The sequence below is a fragment of the Primulina huaijiensis genome, chromosome 18 (genome assembly GCF_012295235.1).
Source record: "Primulina huaijiensis isolate GDHJ02 chromosome 18, ASM1229523v2, whole genome shotgun sequence".
In the NCBI taxonomy this organism is placed as follows: domain Eukaryota; kingdom Viridiplantae; phylum Streptophyta; class Magnoliopsida; order Lamiales; family Gesneriaceae; genus Primulina; species Primulina huaijiensis.
Genome location: NC_133323.1, coordinates 5,062,258 through 5,071,328, shown reverse-complemented (window position 1 = coordinate 5,071,328; position 9,071 = coordinate 5,062,258). Strand labels below are relative to the sequence as shown.

Below are 9,071 nucleotides of genomic sequence, written 5' to 3'. Positions count from 1 at the left end.
GAATTTCTCAAAGATGACGTGGAAGATGACACAGAGTCCCAAGTCAACTCATTCCTCGACTCTCACAAACCTAAGCTTATCTTTCAAAGATGTACGGTAATAATAATCTAGAAGGTTGATCTTGGATTGATTGCCTTTTCTTTCTTATTTTTTTAAAATAAAAATAAAAAAGAAAAACCCATTTTCGCGACAGCTTTGATCTCTCCGACCAAACTCCGTTCTTTAAAATTAAGGCAACGAATCTTTGATTCTTGGGATTTTTTGTTTCAGCCCCGATGAAGCTTAAACTGATTTTTGTTTTGATTTGGGATGCAGATGAGGCTTTCAACGGTGGCGGTAGCGGTGGCGGTGATTTTTGGCTATTTTGGAAGGTAGTATGGGGATAAGATTTGTGATTGATCGAGAGGAGTGCATCTCCCACAAGGTGGAATATGGGAATACTGTGCATTTTTCATTCGTCGTCATTAAATCAGAGGGTTCTTGGCGTTACAGTGAAGATGGCGTGGACCTTGTGGTAATTCTATCTTTATTTAAATATGTAATTTATTCTTTTATTTCGTTCTTTTTCTTTTTCCTGGGTAGAAATGGGGTCTTTGAATGAGATGTTGGGTTTCTGTTCATAATAAATATTTTCACGATATCGAGAATTTTGTGAATCAACATCCTTGCATGTATTCATCATTTAAATTTCTGCTGAACATTGATGAACCAACAAAAGCGATCCTTATTTTTCTCTTGAAACACTAATTTTACTTTTCTCAATTATGACCACTTGAAACAAATTTGAAGCACGGTTTAGATTCTCACCAAAATTTTTAGCTTGTCTTGTCCTTGGGAATGCCGACACGATGTCACGAGTGTAGACAAAATGTTACAAACGCAGCTACTCAAATTTGAGAGTTGAGACCAATAGCATCCCAGTATTTATAAAATCAGAGAGAGATTATCTCAGTGAATGTTTATTGCTAGTATTCTGTAGCTTTTGTTGAATAATCGTGCTTTTGTAAGTTGTTTTGGATATATTTCTCATTTTACGGGAAACTTCTTGCTAAATGTTTTATAGAGTATGTTTGCTTGTTCTAGGAATTATACATTTGACTTTCATCGAATTATCCATGTGAAAGATTTATATCTTGATTTATATTTCCAAAATAACTGTTTGTTTATATTCATTAAAAGATTTTGTTTCTCATAAAGAAATATTATTCAGGTGAAGGGACCAGATGGTTCACAGGTCCACGATGTTCGTGACAAGACAAGTGAGAAGCACGAGTTCGTGGCTTATCATCAAGGAGTTTACCGATTTTGTTTCACCAACAAATCTCCTTATCATGAAACCATAGACTTTGACGTGCATGCTGGCCATTTCTATTACCATGATGAGCATGCTAAAGATGGTGATTGTTTCTTCACTTTCTTTTTGTTTTGATGAATAATTTAGAATATTAACTCAAGCATGTGATTTGTTGGCATATGCAGAGCATTTTAAACCTCTTTTCGATCATATTGGCAAGTTGGAGGAAGCTTTGTACAATATTCAGTTTGAGCAACACTGGCTAGAGGCTCAGACTGATCGACAGGCAATCGGTGAATTTACTTATTGTTATATTTTTTGGACTGATTTAGGGGGTCTTTGCTATTTATATTCATTCAATTAAAAATATGCGACATCATTTTCATTACTTTTGTTATGAATTTCTTGCGTCATATGGCCCAAACACCTGTGCCTGGAAAACCAATGTCGTCGCGGATTCATGAGCTTATGTACATTCACAGTGAACATCTTATCCTGTATTAAGTGTTTACTGAATTTTGGTCTCCATCTGAATTTTCTCTGACCGAGTTCGAGAAAAACTAGTCTCAACTAATTATCCTATTCTTCTCACCAAATATAAGGTGCTGTTCTTTTATGCTTGGCGTCGAGCATAGTTATTAAAAGCGTGTGCCTAGGCGACAGGCCCAGCCGGGCGCACCCATTGCGCCTGAGTTATTACCCAAGCGCAACACTTGAAACAAGCGCGCTTAAAGCGTGCGCCTCTGTCTAGGCGCGAGGCTCCAAGAGGCGCAAAAGCATCGCTTTAAAGTTGGTTGATATTTTATACGTAAATAAAAATTAACTCGAACTCAACCAATTTTGAAGCCTAATTAGCAAAGTCTGTGGCTATTTAATGATAAAAAAAATCTTATTGTCACTCATTTATGCAATACTTTTCTAACAGAAAGTTCAGAAGTTTCTTTTAGTGTAATCTTCTTTATGTGATGATGATGATGATGATGATGATGATAATTGAACAGGATGATGAAGAATTTGATGATTTAAACGATATTGTAATCCATTATGCAAACTTTTAATAATTTAATTTTTTCTACACTCATGACTCATCGTTGTTTTGGACGACGACGACGACGACGACGATATAATTGCAGACGATGAAGAAGAATTTGATGATTTAGATATTTGAAGTTTTTTTTAAAATATATTATGAGTTAATGACTTACTAATGAACTTTAGACGATTAAAGTTTTTTTTCTTGATTATCATTTACGTTACATTTTCTGTTAATGAATTTTTATTTATAATGTTTGCTATCTTTGTGAAAAATATTTAATTTATGTAATATTATAGTATAAATCATTCATATATATTGAATTTTAAAATTTATGTTAAATGCGTTTTACTTCGATAAAGCGTGCGTTTTGTCTTGCGTCTTGCGCTTCAGGCTCCAAGGTACCCTAGCGCTTTAGTGCGCCCTAAATAACTATGGCGTCGAGGAAAGAATTAAAATTTTTACTATGATTTACAAAAGTTCTTTGTTTTCCTTTCAATTTTCCTATCTTTTTCCCCATATGCTGAACTTAAACCAAACTCAAGAGAAGGGTTTGCTGTCCAGTATTCTCTACTTTTTCCTCGAAAAAACTTGAATTTAAGTGGATCCTTATAGTGTATAACTTGTATGATTGAGGATGCTTCCCATGTATGGCTTCTGGTTGTTATCCACCCGAAACCTTTTATACATTGGCTACACATTTACTAACAATCAGTTGTAGTCACTCCTTAGATAGCTGAATAATTAAAGCTGATTTTCGAATTGGTTGATCAGTGAACGAGAAAATGGGCAAACGAGCTATCCAAAAAGCTTTATTCGAATCGGCAGCTCTGATAGGAGCAAGTGTTTTGCAAGTCTACATTTTGCGTCGTTTATTTGAAAGAAAGCTTGGGGTATCCAGAGTTTAATGTTATATTGCCAGTGCCTGACCGGCAGCAGAATTCTGGGTTCGAGATACACCTCTTGTTCTCTTTTCGGAAACAATATGACATCCTGGAGTAGATTTACGTTTGAAAACCTGTTTCAAGATCAGTCATGTCCTTACCATGACAAGATTTTTGTTGAAATGTTAGTAGCAGGCATTCTTGTAAAGTATGGCTAATATTAAATTATGAGTGGTCTGCCTCGGTTTTGCCATTTTTGTAATGGGATGTCTTGTAACAACACGATTCTCGACTTATTTATGAAAGTAAAAATTTATAATATTTTAATGGTGACAGGAAGCTTAGAGCTGTTGTAAACAAATAATGCCTATTTTCTAGAGATGAGTAAAACAAAATATAGGATTTTGAAAACTTAGGAAAGGATGCTCACAAACACATGTAAACTAGTAAAACTGTGATTAACTGGAGGAGCAAATATTCTGTAAATAAATACAAGAAAGAGAGCAAAAGCAATGTCAGACATAGAATTGGCTTAATTGCGATCAATCAGAGAACTTAAACACATGTTTTCTCCCCTCCAGGTTTGTATGATTCATTCTCCAACACCACAATTTACAGCACACAAAAAGGAGTACTCTCATGCCTGAAACCGTACCGCAGCTCCTCTTGGGAGACGTTTTGTTTCCGATCTGTTCTGATTATCAGCTCTCGTACACATTTCAATTGTAAACTACTGAAGATTCCAGACTCGGGCTCTACATGCAACACCACCATTTTTTCTGCAAATGAAGCATACCAATAGTTAGCTTAGACTGTTGATACCAGATGAATTAAAAAGTTCAATAATATTAGCAAAGTCGTAAAAATTTTAATTTGCCTCCGTTCAAATAGAATGAAAACAGGAGAAAGGGCCAGTAGACAATACCCAAATAGGAAATGTGCAAACATGAAACTATAAGATCTTCCACAACAGAGTTGGATAAAGCCAGGGAAAAAAACAACTGTGATTGCAAGTTACTTTTCTGGTACACGGGCAGAAGATGTTCACAGTAACGATTCAATGTTTTTAACAGAACAATATCTAACGCAATAACTTACAGCCTGAGGTTTAAAAGGTTCCGCCCCATGCTTTGCATCTGTATCCACCTTCGTGGGAGAATCTGGCTTTCCACCAGTCTTCTTCTCATCCCTGGCTTTGTCAAAAATGACAGTGGAACTCTCTGCAGATGTTGGGTCATTAACATCCCATTCACCAAACTTTGGTAAACGTCTGGCCTTCTCCTGCAAAAAGTTTAAGATAAAATTCAACAGGTTTTACAAGGAAATACTTAAGTTTCATGACTACATTTCTTACTAAGAGATAAGTACTTGAAGCTAAACTAAAGACCAGCTAGAAAAACCAAAGAAAAAACTCATAGAAGACTACAGATTATAGACATCTTTAATATGCATTTACAATCAGATCATGAAAAATCTTTTGAGCAATAAAATCTGTTCCTGAGGATCTACAACGCAGCCATCCAGGTTTCAATAAGACCAATTCACTTAAGTTCACTGAAAACACTCGATCTAAGCCATGATATGATAATTTTCTTTATAGAGACCTGATACTCACTGAAAATTTAGAGTTCGGTTCCAGCAGGTAACGCTAGCCCGAATGCAGACCTCGAATTTACTCTAGGCCTGAAATCACAAAGGAGACTTTTAGAAGGGGGCCGGGAGGGTGTCCCGGCGTAGCCTCTCCGACACTCAAGTCAGGTATTGAGAATAAAATGAGAGAGCAGCTAGGCACGCTGCTAAAGAATCTATATATTGAATGAATGAATTGGACGCTCAAACATGTTATTTATAAGAGGATATATGGGCCTGTCATGAGCCTTCTACCTTAACTAGAGATGAGCCAGGGGTTTGAAATCTGGTTTGGGCTTAATCTTAATGAGTCCATTCATGGAGTATCAGAGACCAAATATCCATTTTCTTAGCTACAACCCAATCAGATAATCTGTCAGTCGATCACTCCCTTGTCGCAGAACAAATTTGACGGATTCCCAATCCATATCCGGTCACCAGAAGGAATGTTTTTTGTGTGCTTCAAACATAAAGACACAACATACCGATTGTGAAGTAAAAAACAAAGTCCAAGTCAAGACTTTTTCATTTGTCCATGGAACCAATTTACAGACTTGAAGTTGCACAAATATAACATGTTTCACAATTACAAGACTAATCTCCAGGCACCAAACCTATAAACACCATCAGCACCATTCCAGTACACAGGTCACGTTACGCAGTTGGCCTAGTACCTCGTTCTGACACGAGGTATTGGTTAAATCTAAATATTATATTTCTATCCAGTTATGCAATTTTAATAGTAATCGTGTTGAAGTTCAAATATACACAAGATGTGCATGTGTCATTTGAAATCCATCCATCAAATCTTTCTCCAAATCAAATAAATCGATTCAAGCTCAACTTGTTCAATTTCTTCATTGTTAGAAGTAACTAAATAAATAATTCAATGAAATTATAGAACCAAATTATAAAATTAGAAATTCCAACCAGATGTTTCCAAACCACAAATTAAAGTCTAGCTTTATTAAATAAAGCAAAAAACACTTGCAAGTTTCAACACACTATTTTTGACTTAATCATAGCTTGTGAGCTTATATATAATAAATTATAACCAAGAAAAGTTTAATGTTTACTTTACACTAATGATGCCATTAAAGTAAGGGTTAATTAGTGATGCAAACCCCCTGTATTAAGGAAAGAAAATGACAACCGTACGCCACATAGGAGACAATGATTATGACTTCAATTTGGTGATTAGACAAGACTAATCCTTGTAATTATCATACGAAAACAATAATTATAAAGCTAAATATGGCACTAATTAAGAAACAAAAATTAATTCAACTAATAAGAATAATATAATGATACAGTGGGAGCCAAAACAGTCTTCAAACATAATTAAATTAATCACGATACTTTTCGAGATTATGATATTTAATAATCGTTATCTAACCATACTTGGTAATTGCATGCAAGCTCACGCACGGGGGAATGACATTTGAGTAGGTCTTTTGTGAGACGGTCAGATCTTTATTCGTGAGACAAATCAATCATGTCTATATTTATAATAAAAGTAATATTTTTAGAATAAAAAGTACTATTTTTTTCATGGATGATCTAAATAGAATATTCGTTTCACAAAATTGACTCGTGAGACAGTCTAACAAGAGTTTTTTGAATTTTTTAATGATTGTGTGTAATTTTATTTTTTTTAAATAAATAAATCCCACATGGTTCTTAAACTTTATATATACTAGTTAGTAGTACTATGTACGTGTAGTGTGCTTGTACGTTGATTTTTTTTTATGGGTAAATAAACTACTTAGTATTATTTTGTTGTAGTTTGTTAAATATTGTTTAGAAAATGTGTTATTTTTTTTAAAAAAAAAATGATGCGATTATATTAAAAATATTTGTAATTTGTATAAATAATATGTAATTTTTGTATAAAGAATTTAGCAAATTATATTAAATGTATGTGAAATTTATTTTGTAGGATAGTGGTGGTATCGTCTTTTGAAAAGTAATTTGTTTAGTGGAACAAAGTTACTCAATATCGACTTAATTATCGTCATTTGCAAAAAAAAGATTAAAATTACAAAAAAAAATATTGATGTGTACATGTCACATCAACGTTTCTTATATAAAAAGATTAAAATTACAAAAAAAAAATGTAATATACAATACTAAAACTAAAATTAAATAACACAAAATACTAAAATCGCTAAGCAACAACAAAATATACAAAAATTGCAGTTTTCCCAAATATTGTCTAGCTTTTCAACTTCAGGTCATTTAGTTCTAGAAAAAAAATGGATTTATCATAATTATCATTACGATTTAAAGGATATATATCAGCATTGATATTATTTAATATAGACCTAGTAATTATTTGAGTTAATTATTTCATAAAATATGTTTCAATTTGCATGCTAATTAACTCGAACCAATGGTATAATTGATTTGTGATTTGTTCTTTTAATTAATAAATCAATAAGACAGTAATTTTGTGATATACAAATTATAATCGAAATTTAATCAATTAATTAAAACATTGTTATTATTACTATTATTATTGGTCAGTATCTCCTTGTCTCTCGGAAAGAGCTGTTGACATCTAAGAATGCATGATATTAACCATATCAGCTACTTGAAAAAAATAAATTAATAAACGATATACTTTGTCTTAATTCTAAAATACTAGATCATATTAATATTTACTATGTAATTGATATGTGTACAAGCAAATTAATTATATGAACAAACAAATAATTTTCTATATCTCAAAATACAACTGAGTGTTTTTTACAAAAATTCCTATGAGACTGTTTCACATATCAGTTTTATAATCCGACCCGACAAATGAAAAATATTACTTTTCATACAAAAAGTATTACTTTAATGGAATATCGGGTCGACATGTCTAACTGATATATATCTGTGAGACCGTATCACATGACACCTACTCACATGTATAAAAGTTAGAAGAAAAAAGTATATTATTTATCCCTGAGACCCCGTTTTTGTATGAGATTATGCATGAGAGCTAGGGAAAAAAGTTATATTTCCTAATATTTTATTGTAGCAGTGACCAATAATTCAATCTGTTTCTAAAGAGAGAATATATAATTTGTACAGATAAGATGGAATAAAAATATGAAAGAAGTGAACCGGCCTCAATGGTCACCCCCTTCATGTGAGATCTCCCAAGCAGTATACAAAAACTCGAGGCAATAAACAATTAAGAATTGATGTCTTGAAATGGAGGCTCATCACATGCCACGTTCTTCAAATTATGTATTGAGTTTCAAATTCATCTTTAAAGATGCTCCACTANTAGTTTTGATATGTTGTTCACCCACTGTGTTCATCAATGATGTGTCATTCATCTATTGTATATGAAAAACATATTCAAATTATACATCTATTAGAGAATTACACCATCATTGATGGGCACAGAGATGGACACGATGAGTGAACAACATATCAAAATTATATAGATTATATATATAAAGATATTGACATTGTTACGCCCTTTTAGTTCTAACCCTTAGATGAGATGCATCTTACTTGTTTTGAGATGGGATTCAGTATTCTGCACAAGTTTATCTAAAAGTGGTTATGACTATATCAGAAGTGTTATTCCTGATATGACATATGACAAACCCTTTCACGAGATTCGTTGATAGATTTTTTTTTCTCCCCCCTCTCTAAATGAGATGGATCTTACTTGTTTTGAGATGAGATGTAGTACTCTGCACAAATTCATCTAAGGGTGATTTTGGCTATATCGAAAGTGTTACTCCCGATATAGCATATGACAACCCTTTACAAAAGACTCGTTAATATATATTTTTTCTCCCTCTCTCTAAATGGTAGTGTAAATCAATCCGAACAAATATGGGGTGTCATATTGCAAATAAGATAATTTTATTATATATAAAAGGATGCCAAAAATGAAAATACTTGGAAATGTGTTAACATCAATTATATATTTTAAATCTAAATACTAACCAACCGATTAGTAATTAAAATACCAAATAAAAAATAATGGAAATCTAGCCAATAGTATATATAAATCAACTTCTTCCAAAGGGACTTTTTTCTTCTTTCACCAAATGTGACGCTCACGAAATTGTGGGGTAAGAAAGTTAGTTTTCTCAGAGAAAATTGCAAACGTTACCCACTACACGTAACCAATGAAAACTTTTACATGGTACTTTGCTCAGTCCTATTAACCCTCTTATCAATTTATACATATTATGAAAATTAATATTTTTATAATAAA

The 9,071-nt window shown here is 32.9% G+C and overlaps 1 pseudogene; it reads left to right on the top strand.

The window, feature by feature from the left end:
• Window positions 1-309: 309 nt before the first annotated feature.
• Window positions 310-3,532, top strand: LOC140963833 (transmembrane emp24 domain-containing protein p24beta2-like; annotated as a pseudogene).
• Window positions 3,533-9,071: the final 5,539 nt, after the last annotated feature.